Source organism: Phalacrocorax aristotelis, chromosome 3 (assembly GCF_949628215.1).
Source record: "Phalacrocorax aristotelis chromosome 3, bGulAri2.1, whole genome shotgun sequence".
Taxonomy (NCBI): domain Eukaryota; kingdom Metazoa; phylum Chordata; class Aves; order Suliformes; family Phalacrocoracidae; genus Phalacrocorax; species Phalacrocorax aristotelis.
In genome coordinates, this window is record NC_134278.1 from 10,204,927 (window position 1) to 10,231,429 (window position 26,503).

General features: G+C 39.1%; 1 long non-coding RNA gene across 1 annotated transcript in view; it reads right to left on the reverse strand.

Annotated features, from left to right (window-relative positions):
- LOC142055711 (uncharacterized) overlaps nucleotides 1–26,503 on the reverse strand; it is a 51,756-nt gene that overhangs the window by 6,454 nt on the left and 18,799 nt on the right. The window contains exons 2-3 of the long non-coding RNA XR_012659997.1: nucleotides 19,009–19,068; nucleotides 18,450–18,526 (exon numbers count right to left, since the gene is read on the reverse strand). This is a non-coding gene — a long non-coding RNA (uncharacterized LOC142055711). The remainder of the gene's footprint in view (nucleotides 1–18,449; nucleotides 18,527–19,008; nucleotides 19,069–26,503) is intronic.

Here is a 26,503-nt window from a genome sequence, read left to right on the forward strand (position 1 = left end):
CTTTCTATAATGCCCATCCATCATTCTTCTGTATACTAAAGAGTTCTGAAAATGCTATTTTTTCAACATTAGCAGCCAAATGGGACAACTCTTCTGAAGCATTGCCTTTGTCTTACTCTCCAGAGTGAAATACTTTTTTAAAAAGAATAAGCATCTGATACTTTTTTCCTCACAAATTTCTGACGCCATAATATAGAGTAGAATCAAGCAGAACCACATCAAGGAGATAAATAGGTTTCCACAAGGCACCTGCCTCCTTACCTTACATGCTCAGGTCCAAAGCAGGAGATGAACAGAGGCAAGCTTCAGCCTGGAGACTCCTTGGTAGTGGAGCACAGCAAGCGGTATGAAAATCTCAGACTTTAGTGATATGGCAGTGGAGTCTACACTGATAAATTGAATAGTGCAGGAGATCAAATATGAAGAAAATGAAATTAATTCTCAGTGTTTGGGTTAGAATTAGAAGAGTGCAGCATGAACAGAATCTGAGAAAAGCTTCATTTTTAATTTGGCCTCTCTGTCCAAGAGAGTTATACATCAGTTTTGCCTGTGTTCTCAGTTTAGCTGAAAGCTTGGTTTGCCATTTATAAGGCATAGGTTGTATGCAAGTATATTTCTTTACCCACCGCTAAAGTGCCAGAAAAAATATAGTTTGTAACCAAATTTATGCCAGTACCTGCTCTTAGAGCCCTCATCTGTTACCTTGCTAAAATTTCACACTTCATAAAGTAGGAACTAAATCTCGCCATATGCGATTTATTCTTGCTTAAATTAATTTACAGCAAAAAGACTTATTTATTTCCTGCCTTTGGTATAATCTGATTGGCTTTTGTGACAGCTGTAAAAGGAAAGCTGCTAAAAGAGACAATCACATCCGACAAAGAACATGCTAATGAAGTCAGGCTTTCTAAAGGGAAGTGATTTTGACAGATTAGAAATTATAGCTTTGTATGGATACTACCCAAGTTGTCAGCCCCTCTTCCCACAGTAACAGCAGGCTCTGTTAGATTTGAGGAACACTCTGTCTGCTCATCGTGTTATATAAAATCAACCTCTAGCCATATCTGGGTGATTTCCTACAGTGAAAGACTCAGAAACAGAAGGTAAAAATTCCCCATTTGGCACCTTAATCTCCTATTAATGATGCAACCTGTACTGTACCATCTGAAAAACATGAATCAACACTGAGCCCACCCTTCCACAAATAGAACTCTTTACCCTATAATGTGGTGATCTTTCTCTTTCTAATTGCTTCTTACAGATTTTTAAAAGGCACTTTAGTCCTTAAGTGTAAAATTTGCATTCAAAGTACTGTACAAAGAAATACTAACAATGATTTTGAAGTAATTCTTTCTGACAAAGAGCACAGACTTCTGATCACACACCATTGGAGAAGATGGAAGTGTACATGGAGCGTTTTTCTTCTCTCATTAGCAACCATTAGAAACCCACAGAGGGAACATAATGACCAGTGGAAAAAGGGCAGAGCAAACTTCAGTGAACAAAACAGATGTTTAGTGCATATAGTTATTATCCAACACCAGCATCAAACTAGTGAGTTTGGCCATTTAGGGCATCTCCTAGGAAACCATCAGATAACATTAAAAGATATTGACTAACATAAAAAGAGCTGCAGGGGAAAAGGTGTATATTTGATAGAAATGGGATGTGCTTCTAAATGCAGCAGTTCTAATTTCTGCTGAGGTAAAAAGAAAAAGGATCTATTTTTCTAGATGCATATTGTGGTTTTGGTAAAAAGGCTTAAAATTTGCTGTACGTTTCTGTATCTTGACATTGCAGTCTTTAACTAAGCAGTATATAAAATGCAGTGCAAAAGCACATCACAAAGCAAAGGAATATAAGTACCTCTTAAATATGTTGCAACTTGTATGTCACAAAACATTGTTTGGTTGTTCTTATTATTTTGTTTTTCCTGCCAGTTATTTCTGGCTGGAATTTTCCACATAGTCTGAGAGTTATAAAACTGGCAAAGGTATTGGGCACTTAATTTCCATTATGGTCCTTTGAGGAAACCTTCTTTTTCACAATACACCAAAAAACACTTTAACTGACCAGGACCAAGTGGTAGTATATCCATCACACTGTGTAAACTGTTTTCACTCATAACTACATTTCACCTCTGCGTTTTGCCCAGGAAGAGAAGGCATTTGATTCTCTGATATATTTTCATTTCCCCTATCCAATTTTGTGTCTAATCAACAATGTTTATCGCCTTATAGTTTCTTTTTAGAGTGTTAAGGACAGCTTTTCCACTGTGATTACTGTTTTGCCCTCTCTGCAGTCAGCGAGCGGAAAGGTTAGCTCTGAATTTGGCTAATGAGAACTTTGCTGATCTGTTCAAGTTGGCTGTTACGCCTTTTGGGCATGACCAATCAGAGCATAAAGTGTCAGGAGATTTGCTGTCCCTCTCCAGCCCTGGTGAATGGCTTCCTGGGGTCTACCAGACCATCAATTCTCTGCCCAGTTCTCTATATCTGTGGCAAGGGATAGTGGCACATACTCACCTCTACATAAATCGCAAACTATTAATGCATGTTTTGTTCCTTCTTCAGTTTGGTACATTTGCTTAATGTGTCCAGGTCAAGTTGTATCATCAGTTTAGCTGAATACATAAAACTAGGGGGGAGGCCATAATTTAAAGCCAGGGACAGAGTAGAAGGGAAACACTTCATGAACAGTGGCATTTTATTTTTTCTGAATTGAGACTAGTCCAATATACACAGAGTTCTCTGCAGTACAGCTGCATTTGATCAATAATGGCAGTTTTAAAGGCAACCAACCCAGCCCCTGCATGCCATGGAGTTAAACTTGGTAGAGGGTTGGGGAGAACTGAGGAGCAGATCATGGATCCACTGCTGAAAAGATCTCCCCTCTTAATCTTTTAAACCATACGGCTGTCCCAGCTTTCCCTAGCTCCTGTATAATACTCCTGTACATATCCCATATTTTCCTGGGAAGCTACGCACATTAGTGCACAGACTATCAGCAAGGCACCAACATGCTGCTTAGGTGTCCCTATTTTTGAAGGTGATTGTCATCTGGCTAACTCAAGGATCAGAGATTTATGGAAGGACAAAGGTCTGCCTTCTTCTAATTTGACCCAAGAGACTCTGTTTTATAAGAGACAAGCTATCAAAAAACCCTTTCTGAAATATAAACCTACCTGAACTTCTTTTGATGTTTGTGTTTTATTTTCCAGATGGAGCACTGCCAAATAACAGCTGCATAGACAGTTAAGCTCAATCATTTACAGAACTGCAAAGGGTTTGATTGATCAGCTTAGATGTCAGCAATTTTGTAATATGCTTGGGCACCAAAGGAGCAGAGCAGGTTGGGAAATGCAAAGGGGAAAAAATATTGTGTATTCTGATTGTGTCCTTCACACAAAATTACAAGCATTTTCAACAACGAAGTAATTCACTTCATCCAATAGACTGCCTGCAAGTTCAGGACAATAAAACTGAAGAGCATCTTTAACTGACAATTTAAGCTCAAATCATTTTTGACTGGCAAGGTGTGGTATCATCCAGAAGAATTGATGCTATAGTAGTAGCTTCAAATTACGGGGTTACAGTGTGTCTACTCAACATGCAGCTCTTATCAGGGGAGATAAGGGGAGGAATAGGAAAGAAATGGATAGCAATAAATGCTTTCTGTAAGCTCTACAGTTAATTAAGGACAAGAATTTGTATACATATTTATACTTGAGTAGAACTCAGAATAAAAATTAAAATGGAAGATTTTGACTGACACTGAGTACATATTGTAATTCTCCTTTCAGCACCATTTTCCTATTCAATCCTCTGCATGACTTTTTTAAGAGAGGACTGGGGAAAAAATGCATCACCCTGTCAGCAAAGGAAATTTGAAACAATGCCATTTTCTGGAAATGGTGGTTTACTGAAATTACATGTTTGTGTTAAGCCAACCCATTCCACCCCCTACCCAAAAATAATTCAAGGCAAGTTGTTGTGTCAGCAGTTGTCAGTCTTTGTTAGTAAGCATCAGGGCTGAGATAACCACTAATGTCCTTCGCTAGCTGATGAGTATAAAGGCCATTAAAAACGAGACTAAAACTCAGTACCCTGAAAATAAAAAAGTAAAACTCTCTCCTAGGTTTTCCACGAGCAGTAGAACTGTTAGCACATTTTGTAATGGGCTTCTCACCCCAACAGAGGTACATAATAGTCCAATAACTGTAACCTAGAAATGCACCCAATTGTAAGAGTTAATTAAATATTACAATAAATGAAGGAAAAAGAACTACATTGAAAAATCCCAAGTAGTTTCAACAGAAATGGTCCACTAATACTAGACTATGCACATAACAAATTAGAAACATGTGAGATTAGAAATCCCTGAATCAAGATGGATGTGTTAAAAGTTAGACCTAAGCAGTAATCAGACCCTGGTTAGTCCACCCAGAAACTACCTTTTAACATTTTCAAGAAGAGACTTTGTGGACTAAAATCATTTAATACATGGCCTCTAAAATTACTGCTTCACATCACAAAACCTGGTCTTGACCAATAACCTTTACTGACCGGGACATTCATATCAACACAAATACAACCAACGATCCCCACTGGATCAGCAGGAACACCAGAATTATACAAACAGGAATCCATTTTGTCTTACATGCTGAGAGCATTGACATTGGCTTTTCCCCAGTTATTATTAGAATGATTGTGTTGCTTCTCCAAATGGTGTGTCTCTTTTGTCAGAAAGAAGGAAAGTTTCACAATAACCATCTTAAGATTCAACATCAGAACTATCTGCCACTTCTCTTTAACTGAGTAGCGTTTAAAAAGGGACACACATAGATACTGATTAACTAGCTCAATGCTTTCATAATACCACAAGTGTTTCAGACTTAACTCTTCTTCAGTTGTGCACTTTTTAATTATGCATTTTGTAGTTTAGAAAGTGCACTTCTTTTCTTTAGTATTAATTTTCTTGCATCTGTGCAAGTTATGGTGGTTGAAGGACTCCTCACTATAAATCCCTAATCAGGTTTAATAGTTTAATGCTGCACAGTAACAAGGTTGTGTTAAAGCAATTGACCCTTCAGATCAGCTGATTCCACGGAAATTAGAACAGCACGTCTTTACTCCTTCCCCCTCCCTTATGTCTCACCAAAGTATAGCTACCTCAAAATTAGGCATCTATTCTGGAGAGTTGGGACCTCTCTACACTGAACAGCAAGAAATAAGCACATTTTTTCTTACAATACTTATCTCAGGATAGGGTCGATTACTCTCTGCACTGCCTACATCTCTCCATTGACTTTACAGGAAGCTTAAAAGAATTCGCTTAGAGAAGACATCTAACTTTTAGATGGATAATGTTAATTGAGGTGAATCCTTGCTGGATATCAATATATGATTACTACAATGCTGGCTGTCTTATCCGAAATGCCACCTCCATCTCCATTGTCATAGATGACTCTGACTGTAAAGTGCAGATCAAAAGATACAGCACATTGGGATGAGTTTCCATTGTAATGTGGATTTGCCTTAGAGATACTCTGATTACTGTATCTATACAAGTAGTGTTAAAGACACACTTGTGAATTATTAACAGTAGTTTTAACTCAGAATATTTCCTAAAAATACATCTATTCATTGTTCAGCATCATCTTCACTATGTTCCAGAGCTTGGCATTTTTATTGTATTAATGTTTATATTTTATCCATGATATTTCTTCTCATAAAAAATCTACCAGCCAAATGCTTCCTGCATTATTGCACAAGAGCTTGACTACGTCTGGCTTTCAATCACAGTCTCACCATCTCTCTGAAAACATCCTTGGTCTTCTGGGTAACACAAGCCCTGTGGCAGGCTAACCTATTCAGAGAAAAGGTCAACTAACTGTCGAAGCAAAGCACGAAGAAAGCAAAACCCTCTGCACAGCTGAGAGCTGTGAGGTTGCCAGGAGGCTGGGGAGCTCATGCAGAGAAACTCCCTGCCTTCCATGCTACGCTATGCTTAGGTCTCAGGATTTTTAAACCTTCAGATTTCCAGACGCTCTCCTCACTTTAAATAGCAAACGGGATTCAATTTATCTGTCAGCTGGAGAAAGCACTTGATATATGAGACAAATGGGGATTTGGTTTGGGGCCCGGAGTGGGAGGCAGTTGCCTGAGACAACTTCAGAAGACAACTGCATAAATAATGCCAAGCTTTTTTTTCCTACCATATTTCTAGGTTTCCCAAGGAAGTAATCAAGTTTGACAGCAATCACAATGCTGGGCCTACGTACGATCTGCCACAGTGTGAAAAAAATGAGACATAACACTTGAGAATACTTGAAAGGGACAACCCTGCCATGGGTAGGAGGTCTCAGTGATCCTTCCCACAGCCAATTAACGCCAGGGGAAAATCCTGCTCTGCTCTACAGCAACCTGGGCTCCACGAACCAGGCTCTGGTTGCTGTAAATCCATTCAACTCCAGCAAGACCTTCACAACAGCCGAGCTCTGGCAGTAGAGGAGGGATAAAGAAACTGTCAGAAAGCTATTTTGATGGCCAACACTTTATCCTCTGACACAATACAGTTGTAAGTTATACAGGAATTTCACAGTGTGTAATAGTAATGTGCACAAGGTAAAACTTTAAGTCATTAGCAGCATAATTTATTAGCCAAGTTGTGCCAATGCCTATCAATCAGACTTTAAGGTTGGTTCCAGAGAGGTTTTTGATCTTCCTCATATTGCATTGCTTTTCTTCTTCCATGGCAGCATTAGTAGGCGACAGTTACATTATATATCTACCCAGTGCTCTGGTGAGAGACCATTATGTTCACAGATCATTACTGACATCCTGACATTTGTCATCTCCTTTCATAGCAGTTAAATCTTGCTTTATCTGTAAATGTCACCACGTCATTTATTCATGAAAAGGGGTCACATTCCCAAAATAGTACACTCAGCTTTTAAAAGGGACGTTGGTTTTATTCACTGTAGTAATCCTTGGACAAACTTCACTGCTGCTAAGTACTTACTTTTTTCCCTGTGCACTTGTTTACATCTCCACATACAGATTTCAGCTTTTTTTTATTTTTTAAATAAAACCCTAACAGGAAGGCAAATGATCTGGATGAGAAAAATAGGTGTTTATTTTTTCAGCTTCCTACATTTAATCCACATGGATTTATCAGCACTGAATTTACTGTTGCGAAGTATAATTTTAATTTGACATCGTACTGGCTGAAAACCCACAGGTTGACTATTTTTTCTAAGGCTTTGGCATGTAGTTCTCAGCTGGACTGTATTTCAACCTCACAAAAAGGTAGTTTAAATAATCCTTGATAATAATACTTTCTCTTTTTCATCTTCAAAGGTCTTGAAAGTTTAATTAATAGAAGTCTAGGCCCACCCTGTGAGATATATGGACATTCTTGTCTAAAAAGTAGAGAAAAGAAATAGAAGCTGAGGCAAGCAGGATGCATAAAGGACTCTTACTGTATTCTTGGAAGAAAAGAATCAATCTCATGTGGAGAATCTGAATTTAAGAGGGCAGAGGCTCCCTCTTGCAGTGTTTATGTACCAACATAGATCCCCCCTGCAACAGGATTTTCTTTGTCAGCTAAACTTATACCATGCTTCCATTTTATACCTGTTCAGACACTAACATTTTAGGGGATGTCTTGAGGTGGTTGTGCTATCTTGATATTTACAGATTTCTCTTTCAAGTTCTTGTTCAGTTTTCCCTTGCACTCATCTTAACAGTCAGGTATGTCACCTGGAGCTCCATCTTACTCGGGTTATCATTGTAGCACTAGCACTATTTCTGGAAAAAAATGAGCTGTGGCCAATTTTTAGGGCCAGATTCTAAGGTAGCAGGAATTACCTTAGCAACTGGGATCCATATTTATATTTATATATGTATATACATATAGCTTATCTAGTGATTTTGAGGTTTTCTATAGTGATAAAAAAGTAGCAGCTCACTTCTCTACAGTAACTTCCAAATCATTTTACAAACCGTATGAAGTATATGCAGCAATTACTTTTCACACCACTCACCGCAGCTGCTTTATGAGCTCAGCAATGCTACACAATAGCTGAAGGTAGGAAACAATAAAAACTAAGGCCTGAGTTTACCAGGGGGCTAAAAGGGCTGCAGCTCCTCCATTAACGTTGCCCCCTGAAGCATATAATCAACAGCTGGATCCATTTCTGAAACCATCACTTCTCATTGAAAACAAAGAGAATAATTTAAGTAAACTGAACAGTATCATAGAAACACAGAATAATTCGGGCTGGGAGGGACCCCTGAAGGTCATGTTTGCTGAAGGCAAAGCCACATTAGATCAGTTTGCAGGGTTTTGTCCAGTTGAGTTTTGAATATCTCTAGAGAGCATCAAAAACTTCCTTCCCAGTGTTTGACAATCCTCATGGTGAAAAACTACATTCCTCATACCTAATCTGAATGTCTTGTGTTTCTGTTTTTGGCCTTGGCTTCTCATCCTATCACCACACACCTCTCATACCCCAGATCCTTCTCCTTTGCAAGCTGAACATATCCACCTCCCTCAGACTCTCCTCATACTCCTTGTGCTCCAGCCTCCTGACCAATGGTGTCCTCCACTGGACTCACTCCAGTTTGTCCATGTCCTTCTTTTATTGGGGTGCTCCAAAGAGCATGTGTGAGAATGCTGTTTGGGTTGCCATCTCACACATGACAAATCAAGGAGGGAATTATTTCTCGCAGCCTTTGCCTGTACTGCAAGAGAGTGCTGCTGAGGTGAAACTGTCCTCCCCCAGGTGTCACTGGTGAAAATCCTGCACATTTCATCCAACAAGTGATTCAGGTTGCCATAGTTTCTGCTTCAAGTTTTCAGTGTCTTGTTTCATGCCAAGTTTCCTGCCACGTTTTTAGCCCAGTATGCCTTTACAGCTTCCAGTTATGTGATTTTTGAGACCAGCTGGAACATAAATGCTCAGAGCTGAAAAATAAATAAAATGGTTGCTTTCAAAAAGTTAACAGACTAAATTCTCCTCCATGCCAACTACCTGTTGAAGTCAGGGTCATTACACCTACTTAAACCAGCTGAGAATTTCATCAAGTATTTGACCACAGTTTCTGATCACACCAGGTGTGGGACCAGTTTTCCTGGGGAAATCTGTAGTATTCCAATTATGCTGAGCACTCGGTTTAGATACACACTTACTTTTTGACAGTATTGACATATTATATTTTCCGAACAATAACAACCTCTCTTCCCTACTGAATATTGGCTCCTGAAATTTGTCTCTATAGTACTTTTCCCCAAACCAACAAAGGAGGTCACAGAATAAACCTTTATTTGTAACTATTGTATTTGAAAAACTTCGGTATCAATATAACAAGAAAAAATACTGTCATTGCGCAGACTTTTGTAGAATTTATTAAGAATAGAGATGTCCATAAAACTTCCTGAAAACAGCTTTACTGAATCATAGAATCATAGAATGGTTTAGGTTGGAAGGGACCTTTAAAGGTCATCCAGTCCAACCCCCCTGCACTGAGCAGGGACATCTTCAACTAGATCAGGTTGCTCAGAGCCCCGTCCAACCTGACCTCGAATGTTTCCAGGGATGGGGCATCCACCACCTCTCTGGGCAACCTGTTCCAAAACAACCCAAATGTTATAAAGCAACCTCTACTTAATGCTGGTCTAGGCTTCAGGGGAAACTTTCTCCCTCCAGGATTTCTATTGATCATATTGTGCAAAACAAAAGATTTACTCTATAAGAAACACATACAACTTTTTCCTTTTGAGATGAAGGGTAACACGTTGTTTAAAGATTTCACTACAGTAAGGATAATCAAAAGGAGAGGGACAAAGGCTCTGAAAACTTATTTTGCTGTAGGTGTACTTTGCCATGTGAAAAACATAATGGATGTAATTCTGGTTTCATGAAAGCCAATGGGAGGTTTGTCACAGGCTTGAGTGATGTCAGGAACCGACACCATTTCTCAGGCTGCCAGTAGTTTTTCCAAATACCATCCAGTATTTTTGGTGTGAACTGAAAGATCCTACAATTACCTTCACTTTAGTTTACAGAAAGCCATATTTTTTTCCTTTCTCCTTTCTTTTGCTGTATTTTTCATAGCTTTCCTAAATATACTGTAAAATCATACCTGCAGGAAATTATTTTGTTTGAAGCATATTACTAATATCTCTTTGTGTGTGTACGTGTGTGTGCACACTTACGTATACACGTGTGTGTAGAGAATCTTTTATCAACCATTAAAACGATATTGTGGATATTAAAAGAATTCTGTTTCCTCTACTCACCATGAAATGTATTTTCTCCTGATAACTACAGCAAACTCTATTGACCTCTGGAGACTTGCACATATTACATATTGCCTGTTAAAACAATCGGAAAAACAGCTCCCCACTTAAGCAGAAGCTGCACTGGCTCATGTAAGATTTGGTTCCTGAATCCTTAAAATGAATTCTGAGATCAAATGCTGACAAGGACTGTATTTCTTATTGCCAGATTAAACTAGTAAAAATGATCACACTCCCCCTCAAACAGTCCCTTTTGTTTAAAAATGCTTATGTTTTGTCTCAGCACCTTTAATCTCTATTACTTTCAGAAATATCCTTCTTTATGTACTCATATAAATCAAGCCCATTGTCTTCAAGCATACATCTGCTTTCCCGGTGTTACTTCTAGCTTACAGCCTGTTTGTATTACCAGTTTCATCTACCCACTGATCAATTGTTTGACCAAGCACCTCTCCAGTTTATGGTCTCAAATGTTTGTTTATATCAAATGCTGACCAGTGGCAGTGCCGCTTGTTGAACAGTAGTGCCTATCATGTACGAAAATTGAATCACAGTAAAGGATGCTGAAGCAGGGATAATCCACTTTTTACTGACATCTGGCTTATAGCTATGGCTCACATTTCAGGCAGAGACATTGCTCACAGTGAAACTGAGTGAGCAGTAAGTGACAAATTGTGGAAAGACTACCTTCTAAATTCAAGGATTGGTAGACATTTTTCTGCCTTGGTTCACAAAGATGCCTATACTTGCCACTGGTATTCTGGACAACATTGATTACAGGCTGGAGCACTAGAGGTGACTGCATAGAAAATGAGGGTAATATGTCATAAGACATAACTGAGGATGGATGGTCTCCTGCTGCATGGCAGGCATTCGACACAGGGTCTACACAGTGAGGCTCAGCACAGCCGCAGCTTAAAGTCAGGCGCCCAGAGACAGGTAGGGAAGTCCTGGTGTTAGCTGAAACCTGCAGATATCTCTATGGACACCAAGGAGGAGAGTTAGCCCCCCCAAGATGTGGTTGACATCTGGGAGAGTTATCGAGCATGGGGATGCCAGAGCCAACCAACAGGGTTTGCCAGCAAGGGAGGTATCTCAGAGCTTCCACTTAGTGTTTTTGTGAGACTCAGGTGCAGAACCTGAGCACATTTCTGAGCACAGGCATGTAGCTCTTCCTCTGTCTAGTCAGTCATTAACGGATTTGGCCTTCAATTACAAAACCTAGGGATTAGGCTATCCCCAGCCTGTGGGAGAGCAAGCAGACAGCTCCTGTGTTCCACAAATATCCAGACAGCTGGCAAGAAGTCTTGCCCGTAAGAGCTAAGTCATGTACATGAAACCAAAAGGAAAGAAGCCAAGACTTATACCGGACTGTCTAGGACTTACAAGTCAGAAGGAGGAAAATCCGATGATCTGGCTTTCTCTGTAGTCTATCCAGTTGTCTGTCATTGTGAAAAATTAATGAATTCACTGTACTTTTACTGCCATACCCTTACATCACTGCACAACAGTTTTAGTAGAACTCAATACAATCAGATAAGTTCACTCAACGAACTGGGCGCTAGAGAGACCCGAGGTGCATGAATGGCTGTTCGCTGAATTACTCAGGAGAGAGATCTCCTAAGCAGCAAACATAGCAAATATGTGATCCTGCTGTGCAGTCTCAGTGGCAGAACTTTGGGTCTGAGGGGCAAGGTTTTCCCAAAAAACCTTTAACAGCTGGGACAAATCCAATGATAAGCAGCCTTGGAGAGTTCTTCCTGAATTCTACAGATTTTAGACTTCATCATGTTGCTCGAGTGACACATTTGGGTTTTAAGTGTTTTGCTGATTTCCTAACTGTACCATAGGCAGGAATCATTTTTGTCCACTATTGCTGCCAGTGGAACACACAGTGGCAGCGGTATTGGTCTACAGAAGACGTGAATTTCTGAAATGCTTCAGAAACAGTTCAATTTTCCCCAGCAGAAATATGTTCCAGACAAAACTCAACATTCAGTGAAACTCAATCTCTTTTTCCCCTCCATGCCGAATAGAGAGTAGCATCAAAGGGACCCATTCATGGTCACGGAGGGAAAAAAATATGTCTGTAAATTAGGGAACCAGGTGGAGAAAAGCCAGCCTTTATATAAATGTAACATCTGTGGCTCACTCTCCCAGCTGCAGAGAGTGTGCATATGCTCAGGACATTTGACCAGACACGTACAGAGCTAAAAGCATGAACAGCGAGACTGTACAGTATTGTATTAGAGGTTTCTGTCTCAGCACAATATGTTCAAGTACAGAGAAGACATCCCAAAATACATTTCATCTGTTAAAAAGAGTTATGTAGATAGGCTCACAAGGTAAGTTTGATTCCATGTTCTGAGACACGTGTTATGGTCTTTATGCTAAATTTTGAATAGAAGGAATTTGATGTGGGATGAAAGATTTGAATAGTCCTAAGAATAGCAGAAGGGATTATTGGGTAATTTGTTTCTCCATCTCTTTTACAACCCCCTATTTCTTAAACTTCCCCACCTGTGCTTGTACCATGCCATGAAAAGTTGGCTGACATTTTCCACAGTGCTTTACAAATGTGGCAGAATAAGAAAAGAACAGAACAGATCTACAGTTATAACCTACTGTATTTCAAGACACTTTAACACAGGTAACTGCAAGCCATAACTTACTGAATCCTAAATAAATCCCTTTTCTGATCCTCTGCGGATTACTGAAAATCCAAATAAACCATCTGGCTATTACACATTCATTTGCCTAGCAAGTATTTTGGATGCCCTCCCATTAATATGTCATTTGAAAGAATATTTAGTTCAGTGGGAGATGAAGCGTCACAACACAGGTCATGCCTAAATCAACAGAACAGCTTGTCTCTCTCAGAGCCAATCTACATATAATTGATTTTCAGCATCCACATTCAGTGAAGAAAACTGTTTCTTTGAGAAATTTGAGTGCCACATTTCACAGCTCTCTATGCACACTTTGGGTAAGGTCCATCTTCCACTGCTAAAGCATCAGTGAAAAATTATGTATTGTAGCATTTCCAGATGATGTTCTACCTATTGCAGCTGGGCAAAAAGTCATAAAACAAAGTTAGAAAAATGATAACTGAATTTATTAAAACCTGCTTTCAAGCTCCTGTTTTCAAATGACTTACACTGACTGTCACTCACACAGCACCATGTTCACTGTTAGTGAGAGGTGTTAAGCAGACTCAGTTTGCTCTTCTTCCTCTGCACATTCTTGGTTTTGGGAACAAAGACATTCCCACATAAGTTGAACATATGAGCAGACATTTAACATTATCACCAGTCTGGGGCAATTTCCATAATAGCACACGTCATATGATACCAGCCTAGGCCACAATACCAGAGCTGAATTATACAACATCGGTGTGTAATTTGGATTCCAGTCTGATTACAAAGCTTAGCATGTAGCTACTTCACTGCTAACAAATCGTCACACCACTTTGGTACAAACACCCACAAAACTGCAAAGTATCTGAAACAGACCGGGTAGAAATTTGTGGGGTTTAGATTTTCCAAGCTCACCCACAGCTAATGATGCAGATACATTTACAGATCCTTGAAAACAGCCCTGCTGTGAAATATTCCCTCCAAGAGAAGAAGGTTGCATAGCCAGGAAACTGCACCACTCTTTGGAAGAGGGGACTCCTGGATAATGCGAACTGCGGAGAGGGACCACCAGGGCACTTTTCCCTCACAGTTCTGCTAAACCCACATTGAATATGCTCCAACTGCTATTTCAGTGGAAATCTTGTTCCTTCAGCAACAATGGGATTATGTGGAAAGTGTTTTTCCTCCAAGGACCAAATGTTCTTGAACAGTTTTGCTGTTATTCAATTCGTATTCTTATTATATTCACTTCAGCATAAGAAGTGCATGAATGAGTCTGGGGGCTAACACAGGAGGCAGGCAGAAATGTCAGAATTCTTGAGCCATAGGAGATGAAAATCACAGAAATGTAATCTTAGCTGCAAATTAGCATGACAGAAAGAAAGTAAAAATGTTCATTTGAACTTATCCTGTTATCCAACATTACGATAAAGCAGGGACAGTCAGAACAGATTATTTTTATTTTAATTCTTGGGAGATAATTATTATTTTACCTGAATAATCCATGAGTCATTTGAAAGGAACACTGGCAGAAGGAAGCAAGCTTTACACTGTAAAATGCATTGCTATTAATGAATATATAATTTGTGCTTCAAGCCCACAGACAGTAAAAATATGAGTAAAACTTCAGAAACACACACACAAAAAAATTAGTTTCTGGCAAATAATGAATTCCCTAGTCAAAGACTATAGAAAATATTAGGGATATACTTTTTCTATAAATGATGCTCATGAGGGAAGAAGAAATGGGAGGAAAAAAGAACTGCTATGAAATGTAAGATGGGTCTTCTCATGGGTACCATTAACGGAACAGCAAGAGGAACACTGAAATATATTGCTCACTTTAACATCCATTCCTCTTGCCCTCTCTTCTTCCTTTGTTCTTCTAGACACATTCATCTATGAGAAACAGGTTCATGTTACAATCATTTACCTATCCACCAACCTAAATACATTAAAGAAAAATAAAACGGTATTCTGGAACAGGATGAAGTAACTGCCCTCAAGCTTTAATTTATCTTTTGAATAGCATTTGGGTTGAGAAAATAATGTTAAAAACCTATTTTTAAAGTCCTCTTTCCCTCCAAAAACATGTAGCTGTGAAGCACTGGCTGAAACATATATCTTGAGGAAACAGTTCTCTGAGGAACATTTCTGAACACATTTAATCTTGGAGGCTAAAGCCACCATCTTGCTATTTCATGGTAATATGCATTTAAGAACCTAGTAGCTGCTGGCGTCACAGACATTCTTGTGTAGAGTGATCACCAGGCAGAGAGTGGGGAAGGTGTAGTGGATTTCACCATGGCGCTTTGTAGACGGCTGGCTCGCCCCACGTGGGGCACATACACAAGTGCAGTGTGACATCTGAGCTAGTACATCCACACCAGAGTCCTGGCTCATGTATCCTGGACAGGAACTGAGTATCTGAAAAAATCTGGGGATTTGCCAGTGTGCTCAGTTATCTAATACAATTTTGAATGTCATTTAAATATTTTTTAAAAAATAAAAGCAAAAGACTGAACACAATAAGTCTCTTTAACCCAAATACAACTCCAGCATTGAAAAAGACAGGTTATAAAAACCATAGGGTTGCTTTAAAAATAATTTAAATGTAGATTAAAATCTATTTGCCTCTTTCCCTTGCGCTCTCTGCCTCTCTTTCTGCCTTCCCATCTGCACTACCCTCACAAATACATACAAACACTCTAGTTCTTTAGTCTGAAGGTTCATTTTTCTCAAAATTTTGTCACTTGATTTATTTCCCATTTTTTTCCTTTACAAAATAAACATCATCACACTCACTGGTATTAGCACATTAATATTAAAATAATATAATATATTTCATCATAGTAAAGAAAGCCTAAGAGTTGGCAACTTTACAGGGAAGAAACTTTAAAACTACATTTTTTCATTCTAGCTTTTCAAGATATTCATGCATTCCCTCTTCCTGACTCTAGTCCCTTTTACTCTGCTCAGAAGTTTCTCTAAGCCACTGGCTGACCTGGCCATGTCAGGAGCACACACTGTACTGCACACTTTGTTGTTGCTTTCTCTTCCCTGCATCAAGGAAATAGTTGTTCTTCTTTGATCCTTCTCTCAGCTGCATGACTTTTAGTTCCATCTGTCCTGTCTGACGTTTATAAAATAACGTTTTTTTCCCAGTACCTGCCAAATAACCTTATTTTGATATTTCCCTCTCTATGCTGAGTGCCCAGGAATACGTCTTTCATAACTGCGGGGTGTGTTTGGTCCTTTAGGTTGTAATTGAAGGCCTAGCTTGAGACCGAAGGGTGAAAACTTACATTGTTGAGAGCAATTTATCTGCGTGAGTCCCATTAATGTGAATGGAAGGTAGGTGGCTAAATCCCAATAGAGCTTACAAAAAATATATAACTGACTCTCCATTCTTCTAAAATAATACACTGGATGCATTATTAATTGTATAGTCCAATTTACAGGGACTGAAATACAGAGTTGTTTAATTTTGGAGGTTGCTTTATGTGGGTTTAAAATTAAAAGGGCAATTGGCTGAAGATTAAATAAAAACACAACATCAAATCAACATCAATACATCAAAAAATTAAATGTACCTAGATAGCTTTAATATTCCTTTATAGTTAGAAGTAAGAACTTCAATATTTGTACAGTTCAGGTTGTTTGTCTGAATATTGACAAATTCTTCTTGCTATGGTAGGAAATGGCATGCTGAAGATTACCAAGGACAAAAACATCCATGAACTCTTTTTCTTTTTTCAATTTACAGTGCCCAATGAGGAAAGCTTCAAAGAATAAAAAATAGGCCTTGCACTTCTGTCATTAATTATTGACTTGTCTATTTGCCATTTATGCATTGCCCTACCTTTCATTCTTGTCTTTATTTGTACCTCTTTATTTTAGCTCCTTAATTTTTCATCAGCCTACATCAAGTTTGTCTCCTCTATTTTGCATTCCAAGAACCGCATCCCTATTCCAGATCATTAAGCTGTAGGATCCTTTCTTAATCCAATTGCTGCATGGAGACACAGTACCAGAAGGAGTCTAGTGACAACCAGGGGATGCAACAGGTTGTAAAATGACCTTTCAGTCACACCATGTAGCACAATGACGACAAAACCACTTAAATTGGAAAGAAGAAGCCAGAGAAGAGCAGAACAAATAAGTAATTCATGAGTACCAATATATATCTGGAGTTCGTTTCACTATGCAAGTGGCAAGCTTTCAAGTGCCATGACTAGCTACAAAGTATATTTCTGTGCATCCAAATACTTAATAATTACCTCCTATTAATGATAATGAATATGCTACAAGGTCTCTGTATTTGGCTGAAATTAATAGCTTTTGCCATTTTTTTGTGGCATATGGCTTCTGATGAGTGTACTATCACCTGAACTCTTCATAACATTTTCTATTTTAATTTTTTGTGATGCTAAGCAAAACCACTGTGTTACTCATCACAAGTGATGACCGACACTCCATCTGCAATGCAAATGTGTGGGAATATCTGAAAAAGAGCTTTTTCACAGCTTCATGAACAAGCTAAGAAGCAACTGAACAACTGGAGACATACACTAACAGAAGGCATGGGCAGCAGCCAGGACAGCATCTCCAGGCACTCCATATGTGGACTCTCTGTTGCCTACAGCAAATAAACTTTTGAAGCCAGCAGTGGTAGGAAAGCTGACAGAATGAATTAAAAAGTGGCAGCGGGGAGCCAAATACTGCTGTAACAGAGGTAGCAGGGAACTCCCTGAACTCTGGATAGGACAGGCAGTAAGAGGGTTGAGGGTGACGGAGAAAAGCAGCAGAGGACAGGGATGGGGATTCAAAAGGTACTTTCAAGGTCAGACAAGGCAGAAGTAGAGGACAACTGTAATTACTACAACTGCCATTTCCAGGGAGCCACGAAGGAATACCTTCCCTTGAGGGATGATGGAAATACGAATTCCTGCATGGAAATAGGTCTGGAACAGAGGACAGCCATGAATGTATGGAGATGGTTTACTGGAAGCATTCAGGAGCTGTCAAACAACTACAAGAAAATACATCAGAAGAGATCTCCAGAGTGAATGACAAGTGGAAATTAGGCTCCAACTGGACAAAATGAAAGCATGCTAAATTTGCTTAGAAATTTCTGAAATCCCATAGTTGGGTAACGTCACTCATTTTCCAATAAAGGAATACAAATGTTCTGAGCATGCTTCAGATTTGTATTAAAAACTGATAGAAGAGGTGCCAACACGACAGTCATGAACCCTTATCAAAAATTCCAGCAGCGTACAACCAGCAAAACGCCTTGTTGTGCACCAGAAATGGCTTCCTCCATGTAGTTTTTCTATACGTCATTCTTAACACTGCTGTCTATTTTCTCATGTTTTATTATTTACCCTGTGAAGTGCAAATTTCTTCTTTTCTTCTGAAAGTCTTGTCACACGTATACACTGTAAGATAAAGTGATAGCTTTCGACACAGTTCTATTATAAGAACTTGAACATCAGCCCAAATTACCTGTCATCAGCTGTTCAAGTCTTCTTTCCATTACTGACAAAACAAATGAGCAGCTGCTTGCTCCGCAAACCTGCGCTCTGAAAAAAAGGCACGCTAATAAAAAAGGCTGTAAACAGCAAGCAAAATATATATATATAAAAGTTCTAGACATAATACCAAGTGGGTTAAGGTTGCCTGCATTCCCAGCAAGCTAAACAGAAGAGTCTCCTGTAAGATGCTATAAATGGTCTCATTTATAAAAGCATTTCAGCAGTTGCTGCTGTATAAAGATGTAAAGAAATAACTTAATTCTTTGTGGATATAAGCCTATAGTGAATTTTTTTCTAAGTACTGGAGAAAAGGTAAAAGTACACAGATATCATGAAAATAATTTAATCATTAAATATTAGGACATTACTTTCTATTTATTTAGGACTATTCATAAATCTTTCAGAGTTCATTAAGTTTTAAAAAAATGTCATGGCATCATTTATTTTCTGTGTGTAATGTCATGAAGGAAAAGGAAAATGTGCTTTTCACTTAATTTCCAGTTAAATAATTTTTTCTGTTAAAAACTTACAACATCCTTCCCTTTTTGGTCTTCTATGTCCAAACCTCTTTTTTGGTGAAAGAGGGAGGGCTAAAAAGAGAGAGAGAGAGAAAAAGGGAAAGTGGAATGTAAATAAAAATATATAAAAATTAAAAATTCTTTTTTTTTTTTCAAAATTTAAAGAAATTAACCTGGAAATAAAGCAAAATATACATTTTACATCCAAAACTAAATTAAAATTATTTTAATCAAACGGATGGCAGTGGGAGTGAAAATTCTAATTATTTTTCTTTTTCCCTCTTTATCATCTTCCCCTTTTCTTCACCTTCCTTTTTGCCTTAGGTAATAATTTCTCCCACGCATCTTTGGAACTTGAAGCAACACTGATAAATGTACTAAGCTTCTTTTCTACCCTATGAAACAGGTTCTGAAATTCATAAGTTTCAAAGCCAGAATGAATAATCGTGAATATTCAGTCTGTTGCCTGGTGCATTCGGGGCCACAAAATCTCACCAGGAATTTAACCAAGCCTGTCTCTTCACTTTGCATGGTAGTACACCATATAGATACGCATTCAAGGCAATGAGAAGCCTCTATATACTTAAGCTTGTACAGTCACTCGCTGTGGCAGTCACACAGCCTCCTCCATACAGCCACCTCCATTGTATATTATGTGCACTTTAATTTCTGCACTTACTTTGTGCTAGCTTAAGCTTTCAGCTGTTGGATGTTATGTTATGTTATGGTGGTTTTATCCCTTCTTTTTTTCTGGAAGATTAAAGAGCCTCCTACTATCAAATACTTCTCCTTCAGATGTAATCATAGGTTGCAACCTCTTAACCTTTCTGGACAAACAAAATTGATTGTACTTCTTTAGTTCCACACTACAGAGCACCTTTTCCAAACCCTGAAATGCTTCAATAGATCTTTTCCAAACTCCTTCCAAATTGTCAATGTTCTTTTTGTACTGTATTGGATTGACATCATCTAATTTCAGTTTCACTGTCTTTTCCCATAGCTGATGTAGGGAATTTCAGCACCTTACAGTGATGCTTCACCTCACTCTAAGAAAGGCATTTCAGGTAGGTCAGCTGAAGCACACGGGAAGGTGTCTGTTTTCTCTGTTGACTTTAAAAGGAATCCAGTTCCAACTCAGGCATCTTAATTTTTGGATGCCTTTAGTGAGGCAGATGAATCCCACTCAATGTGGGCACCAGGGAACAATTCAGCTGCCTAGACATAGAGGTTCTAGGTGATTTCAGACACCTTGGGCATCACACCTGGCTGCTAGCTGACACTGCGCCCATGGATGTCACGTCACATCTGCCAGCTGCACGCGATGCCTCTGAGTCTATAAAACATCTAGGTATGTTCCATCAGGACAATTACGATAAGAAAATATTTTACAATCTCATCAAGACACAGGATCCTTCGAAAAGAAACAGTTTCTGTAATGATGTACTGACTGGAATCAATTACAATTTAAATTTTAGTTCAGTTCATCCAAGAAATTTTTCCTAAGCAAGGTTTGGGCTAACTAGGAAATTGTTTTCAAGGCCAATGAACTTACTACGAACTTACAATTTTGCACCATTACTATTTTTTCAGGCTTCTGGAAGTTCCTCAGAGTATTTAGATTTGCTAAAAAATTGGATTAATTCAGACAGCTCCACAGACAAGTAATCTTCCTGACTGTGAAGTATCTAATTCTGTAGATTTAAAAATATTTAGTGTTGTTGTTTAGCACTCTTCCTCAGAAGTGAGAGAAAATAAAATATTTCATTCTACTTTTAGAAAAGACATATTTACTTTATTCTGCATTTTCCCTACCAGGATTAACAATTTTACCATCTATAGTTCTATAATATTGTAAGCATTTTGTTCCTGTTTAAAGAACTTCTTGTTATCTTTGCCCTATTACCTATAGATTTTCAACTGAACCCTTTAGTTTCCTTTATCAGTTCTCTCCAACATCTAATACTGATTTTATTCATCGCTATCAGGCTCCATATTTTTTCCATTATTTTTTATCATGGACTTCACCTCCTTCTTAGCCAGGACTGCTTTTTAACTGAAGAAAATACCTTTTGTCAGTGCAAAACTATTTCTTCAGGTATCCAACACAACTTTTAAAAACTTCCTTCACCTATCAGCCATACTTTTTTAAGTATTTTTCCACTCAGTTTTGGTGCCAGTATTTTTCTTTTGGAGTGTCCACTTTATAATTAAGGAATGAGGACTCTGGAACTAAGGTCTGTGTATAAAGTCAATTAATTTGCTTTATTCTAAACAGCCCCTGAATCTTGTAATAAATCACAAATTGTCAACTTTCAGAGAACAAAAAACACAGTCTTTTTTTAATTCTAAATTGCATTGGCTTTGAGTGGCAAGGTTTTGATAGCGGGATGCCTACAGGGGTGGCTTCTGTGAGAAGCTGCCAGCAGCTTCATCCATGTCCCATAGAGACAATGCCAGACAGCTCCAAGACAGACTCACCTCTGACCAAGGCCGAGTCCATCAGCGATGGCGGTAGCACCTCTGGGATCACATATTTAAGAAGGGGGAGGGGGGTAACCATGGGCAATTGCAGCCAAAGATAGGAGTGAGAATATGTGAGAGAAACAACCCTGCAGACACCAAGGTCAGTGAAGGAGGGGGAGGAGGTGCAGAGATTCCCCTGCAGCCCATGGTGAAGACCATGATGAGGCAGGCTGTGCCCCTGCAGCTTGTAGAGGTGAACGGTGCAGCAGATATCCACCTGCAGCCCATGGAGGACCCCACCCCAGAGCAGGTAGATGCACCTGAAGGAGGCTCTGACTCCATGGGAAGCCCGTGCTGGAGCAGGCTCCTGCCAGGACCTGTGACCCCATGGAGAGAGGAGGCCATGCTGGAGCAGGTTTGCTGCCAGGACTTGTGACCCTGTGGAGGACCCACACCGGAGCAGTTTGTGAAGAACTGCAGCCTGTGGGAAGGACTCACATTGGAGAAGTTCATGGAGGACCGTGTCCTGTGGGAGGGACCCCACGCTGGAGCAGGGGAAGTGTGTGAGGAGTCCTCCTCCTGAGGAGGAAGGAGCAGCAGAGACAACGTGTGATGAACTGACCACAACCCCTGTTCCCCATCCTTCTGTGCCACTGATGGGGAGGAGGTAGAGAAATTTGTGAGTGAAGTTAAGCCTGGGAACAAGGGGGGTGTGGGGAGGAATGTGTTTTAAGATTTGGTTTTATTTCTCATTATCCTACTCTGATTTTATTTGTAATAAATTAAACTGATTTCCACAAGGTGAGTTGGTAACTGGGGAATGATCTCTCCCTGTTCTTATGTTGATGCATGAGCCATTCGTTATATTTTCTCTTCCCTGCCCAGCTGAGGAGGGGGAGTGATAGAGCGGCTTTGGTGCACACCTGGCATCCTAATTAGAAATGTAATTCTAAATAAACATAAAAATCTTTTGGTGTTTGAGAGCTTTTTAGAGCTACTATAACAAATAAGATTAAGTAAGGATACTCTAAGATTCTGTAGTCATGCATGGGATCATCTTACTTGTCCCATATTTCTTTGACACCTATGTTTGTGGCACCCTAGAGCTATTTATCATTCCCTGTCAATTCCAGGAGTCTAGCCAAATAACTTACACTGGGTGCCTAACCTGCAGATGGCTAAAGTTACATAAGAAGAATCCTTCTCGTGTTGGGATGCCTCTAAATTATCTCCTTTTCAAAGATCCCCAAATACTTCCTCATCCATTTCTTCACTAGATATAGGAACAGTCACATGGAACAGGTTGGTGATCAACAGAGCACTTAAAAGACTGACACTGTGAACTGATCAGTGAACTAAGCACAGATCACAGCTGGTGGCCGTGATCATGCACCTAGGCATCTAGAGCATTTGTAGAACTAATCTACAGTTTAGATTTGTAGAACTAAAGTATGAATTACAGTTTCATTATCCACATTTGGAAATTCAATTATCTTTTTCTTTGGTTTGTTTCTCTACTAAAATATTTTATCCAGGAGTATAGTTGGGAAAGTCTTGGAAAACACCATCAGGTTCACTTGGTTTTGTTGTTTTTTTTATTTTCGAAATTTGAGCAAGTCTCAGTTTAGGCTATAGCCTTACCCTCAAAGGGACTACAGTGCAAATTACCCTTAAAACAGTGGTAGTGCTGATTAAGAAGACTTTTTAGGTACAACATATAAAAGAGTTTTGGGAACTAAATACCAGTTAAAGAACCCAAGACAAAAGAAATGGCCACGTCTCTGAAGTTTTTCAATAAAACATTCATGTCCTTGATTCAGATTTACCATACGGCACTTAAAAAACTTTAAAAGTTGTTTGACCATGTTCGTTAATGGCATGAACTGCCAGGAAGTAGAAGTTGTTATTTCTATTGTTTTTATAACTACGGGCACAGCATTGAGAAGATGCAGAGGTAATTACACACCTTGCACAAAAGCAGTTGAAGCAATAATTGGTAGATTTTGGTTCTTTGGATCTTTCCACAGTGACAAGACCTCCTCTTCGCTACAGGCAGGAGAAGGTCATTGTGGGTTAGAGCAATATGATTTTACAATGGCTCAATGGACTAACTGTTACAGAAGGAACACTTAACATAAATAATAAATTTTGCAGTCTAAATCTAAAACTCTACCAAATAGCCCGGTTTTGACACTTTAAGTTAGAAATAGATCTTCAGAACAGAATTTAAAAGTGAGTAATATGTCTAAACATTCACTTTCTGATTAATTGAGAATTAGCAGTATTTACTGTTCCCTCCATTTTTATGTATTTCTGTTACCATGACATCACTAGCAGCTTTCTCATGGATTACAGCCCCACTATGCTAATGAAATGACAGAACCGAAGGCTGTTCCTAGGTATTATGGAGAGCTCAGCACCGCTGCCCTTTGGGCCAGATAAGTAAAGGGACTACAGTAAAGGTAACAAAGCCCTGGAAACAATACCTATTGAGAACATGTCCATAAATGTCACAGAGCAGGGATCTTTTCAAAACAGTGTCACAATTGTACACAGTGAACCCTATAGTTGACTTGTTTTGAAAATGTGGTCCCTGTATTGATAATCAATATGTTCCATTGCGACAGAGCAGACATATAAATGAATGCTTTCAGTTTAGATTGGATTAAAGGAGGCTGCGGTAGCGAGTGGGTTGTGTGGCAAATGCTGGTTCTTTTCTAATTGAGCTACTTGCTTTTGAAAGAGCCAAAGATCTCCCTGGTGGACATACACGGGGTGTACTAGAAGGATGAGGTTGAAAGAAAAGTGGCTAGAGGAGTTCAAGGCACTGTTTATTCCTTCTGAACATTTCTGAGTAAAGGGAGTGTTAGCTTTTCAGTGAGGAGAATGCAGTAGTCTCACTCCTGACTGTCCTGATTTGTAAGAGTGTCTCTCCCCTTAATCTTATTCTTTTTTCTTTAATCTGTATGTTTTATAAACCTTATCTTTTCTCTGACCCTACCTTTTGAGTTAATCCCTGGTGTCCTATGCCTCTATGCCTGTCTAAGTCTATTCAGTCTTAAAAAGACACTCATCGTTTCCAGTGGCACCACAGGGATCAGGAATGCACAGCGTCCATCCTAAGGTCTTTCTGTTGCCTCTTCAAAACCCCCATGTTCTGTATCCACAACCAAAAGGGTTAGCACTGACATATGTTGGGTCTCCTGTGTTTCCTAAGAATTGAGGTGAGAGACAGAGGGAATGAAAGAACAAGGGGGGCAGGGGAGAGGGAGGGAGGGAGGCAGGAAGGAACACAGCAGTGAAGGAAGGAAGGGAGTGAGGAAGGAAGGAAGGATTTCTCATTAGTGAAATAAGAAATTCAATTCAAACTAAGTTTCATTTATAGGAACATGTAAACAGCAATATTGGAAAAACTGGTTGCAAAATACAAACTCTGGAGGTTAAGGCTTCCTGAGATCAGGGTATGAGAGGCACTGCTTACATTTTTAGGCGTCTGTTAATTAACCAGGGCCTATAGCTACAGTCTTATTTTGAAAATTATTGTGGGAAGTAGGCAAAAGTTTTGTGAGATGTCACAATAATCTGAGAGTAGAATGATGGACAAGAGATAAACAAAGAAGTTCTGTGCAAACCTGAATCAGACAGGCTTTTAGTTCAAGACTGGAATCCTAGGATTTTGTCTGGTAAATAAGAGAATAGAATAGGCATATCATGTTGCTAGACTAGAGTTCTTTCATAAACAAGCTAATGAGGGGATGGTTCTTCCCTCCTCATGCCTTTTTTTAAGTTTTAAAAAGAAAGACTTCCCAAACAAAATAGCAGAGTGGATTTTTCAGGGCTGAAGGCAGTCTGAAATTTTCCTCAGGGCTAGGATCTTCTCAAGATGTTCTTTCAAAGAACTAAGCAGGTTTCATTAGTTCCCTAAAACAAATGCAACTATTGAAGGATAAGATGTTCTTAAACATAGCCACTTTTCTCTGTAGATTCACACAGAAGCTAGGGGTTTTGGTTCCAGGCCTGTAACACACAAGTGTACAGTTATTTTTCTACTTGTATATGAAAGGACTTCTAATGTCTTTGATACCATTATAAAAGAATAACAAAATAAAATCCTTGTGCACCTTCAATAACTGCAGTTGTGCCTTTTCTGGCCAGTGCCATGTCACATTTCCATGTGTGCTTTCTGGCAGGTGCTATTGTATTGGAAGGTGCATTTTTTCATGTACCATCAAGTGGTCATCAGTTTTAATATGGAACTTGAAAAACTGAATACATAACCGGCCTTTCTGCTACCATACTTGTCTCATTATTGGAGATGACAGACAGCACAATATGGAAGACTGAGATTCAGAAACATGAATTTGTTAGGAAAAAAGAATTTTTCTTTGCTGATTTCAATCTGATTCTATCATAGTTCTTTTTTTTTTTTTCCTCCTAGCCTGCTGTCTTGTTCTGATCTGTTTTTCCTCCTTGTCTTTCCATTTTATATACTACTGTCTTGAAGACATCCTGGAGAACAAAGACACAAGGGCAGATCATCAGATAGAATACAGTGCAAAAACATTTTAATTTTTCCCCCCAGTCTTTTGAAGTTTTAAATTTTTTTTCTTATGGACAACAAATATTCTTCCCCCCAGCTCTGTTGCACAAATATGTAGAACATATTAGTGACAAAGGGCATAACCTTGCTTTATATTCTGTGAACAGGACTACTGGGGTGAAAGGGGTGCGGAAGTTTACCATACTAATCAATTTTCAGTAATTGTGAAGGCAGAGGGGGCATTTGTAGATGCGCTGGCAGAACACAACCTTTCCACAAAGACACCCATCAGTGAAATAGAGCACAGACCCAGAACATGTCAAGGAGATGAGCTGTGGAACAAATAATGCCATCTGTACTGCTCATGATGCTCTTGGACCAAAGTATCAGAAAGATGTAAATGAATGCCACATTTATGTTTACAGAATACAGCCATGATTGATAATAAGCTACCAATAACAGTGGGACTTTTTAAATACAGTGGAAAATAAACAATTTTGGATG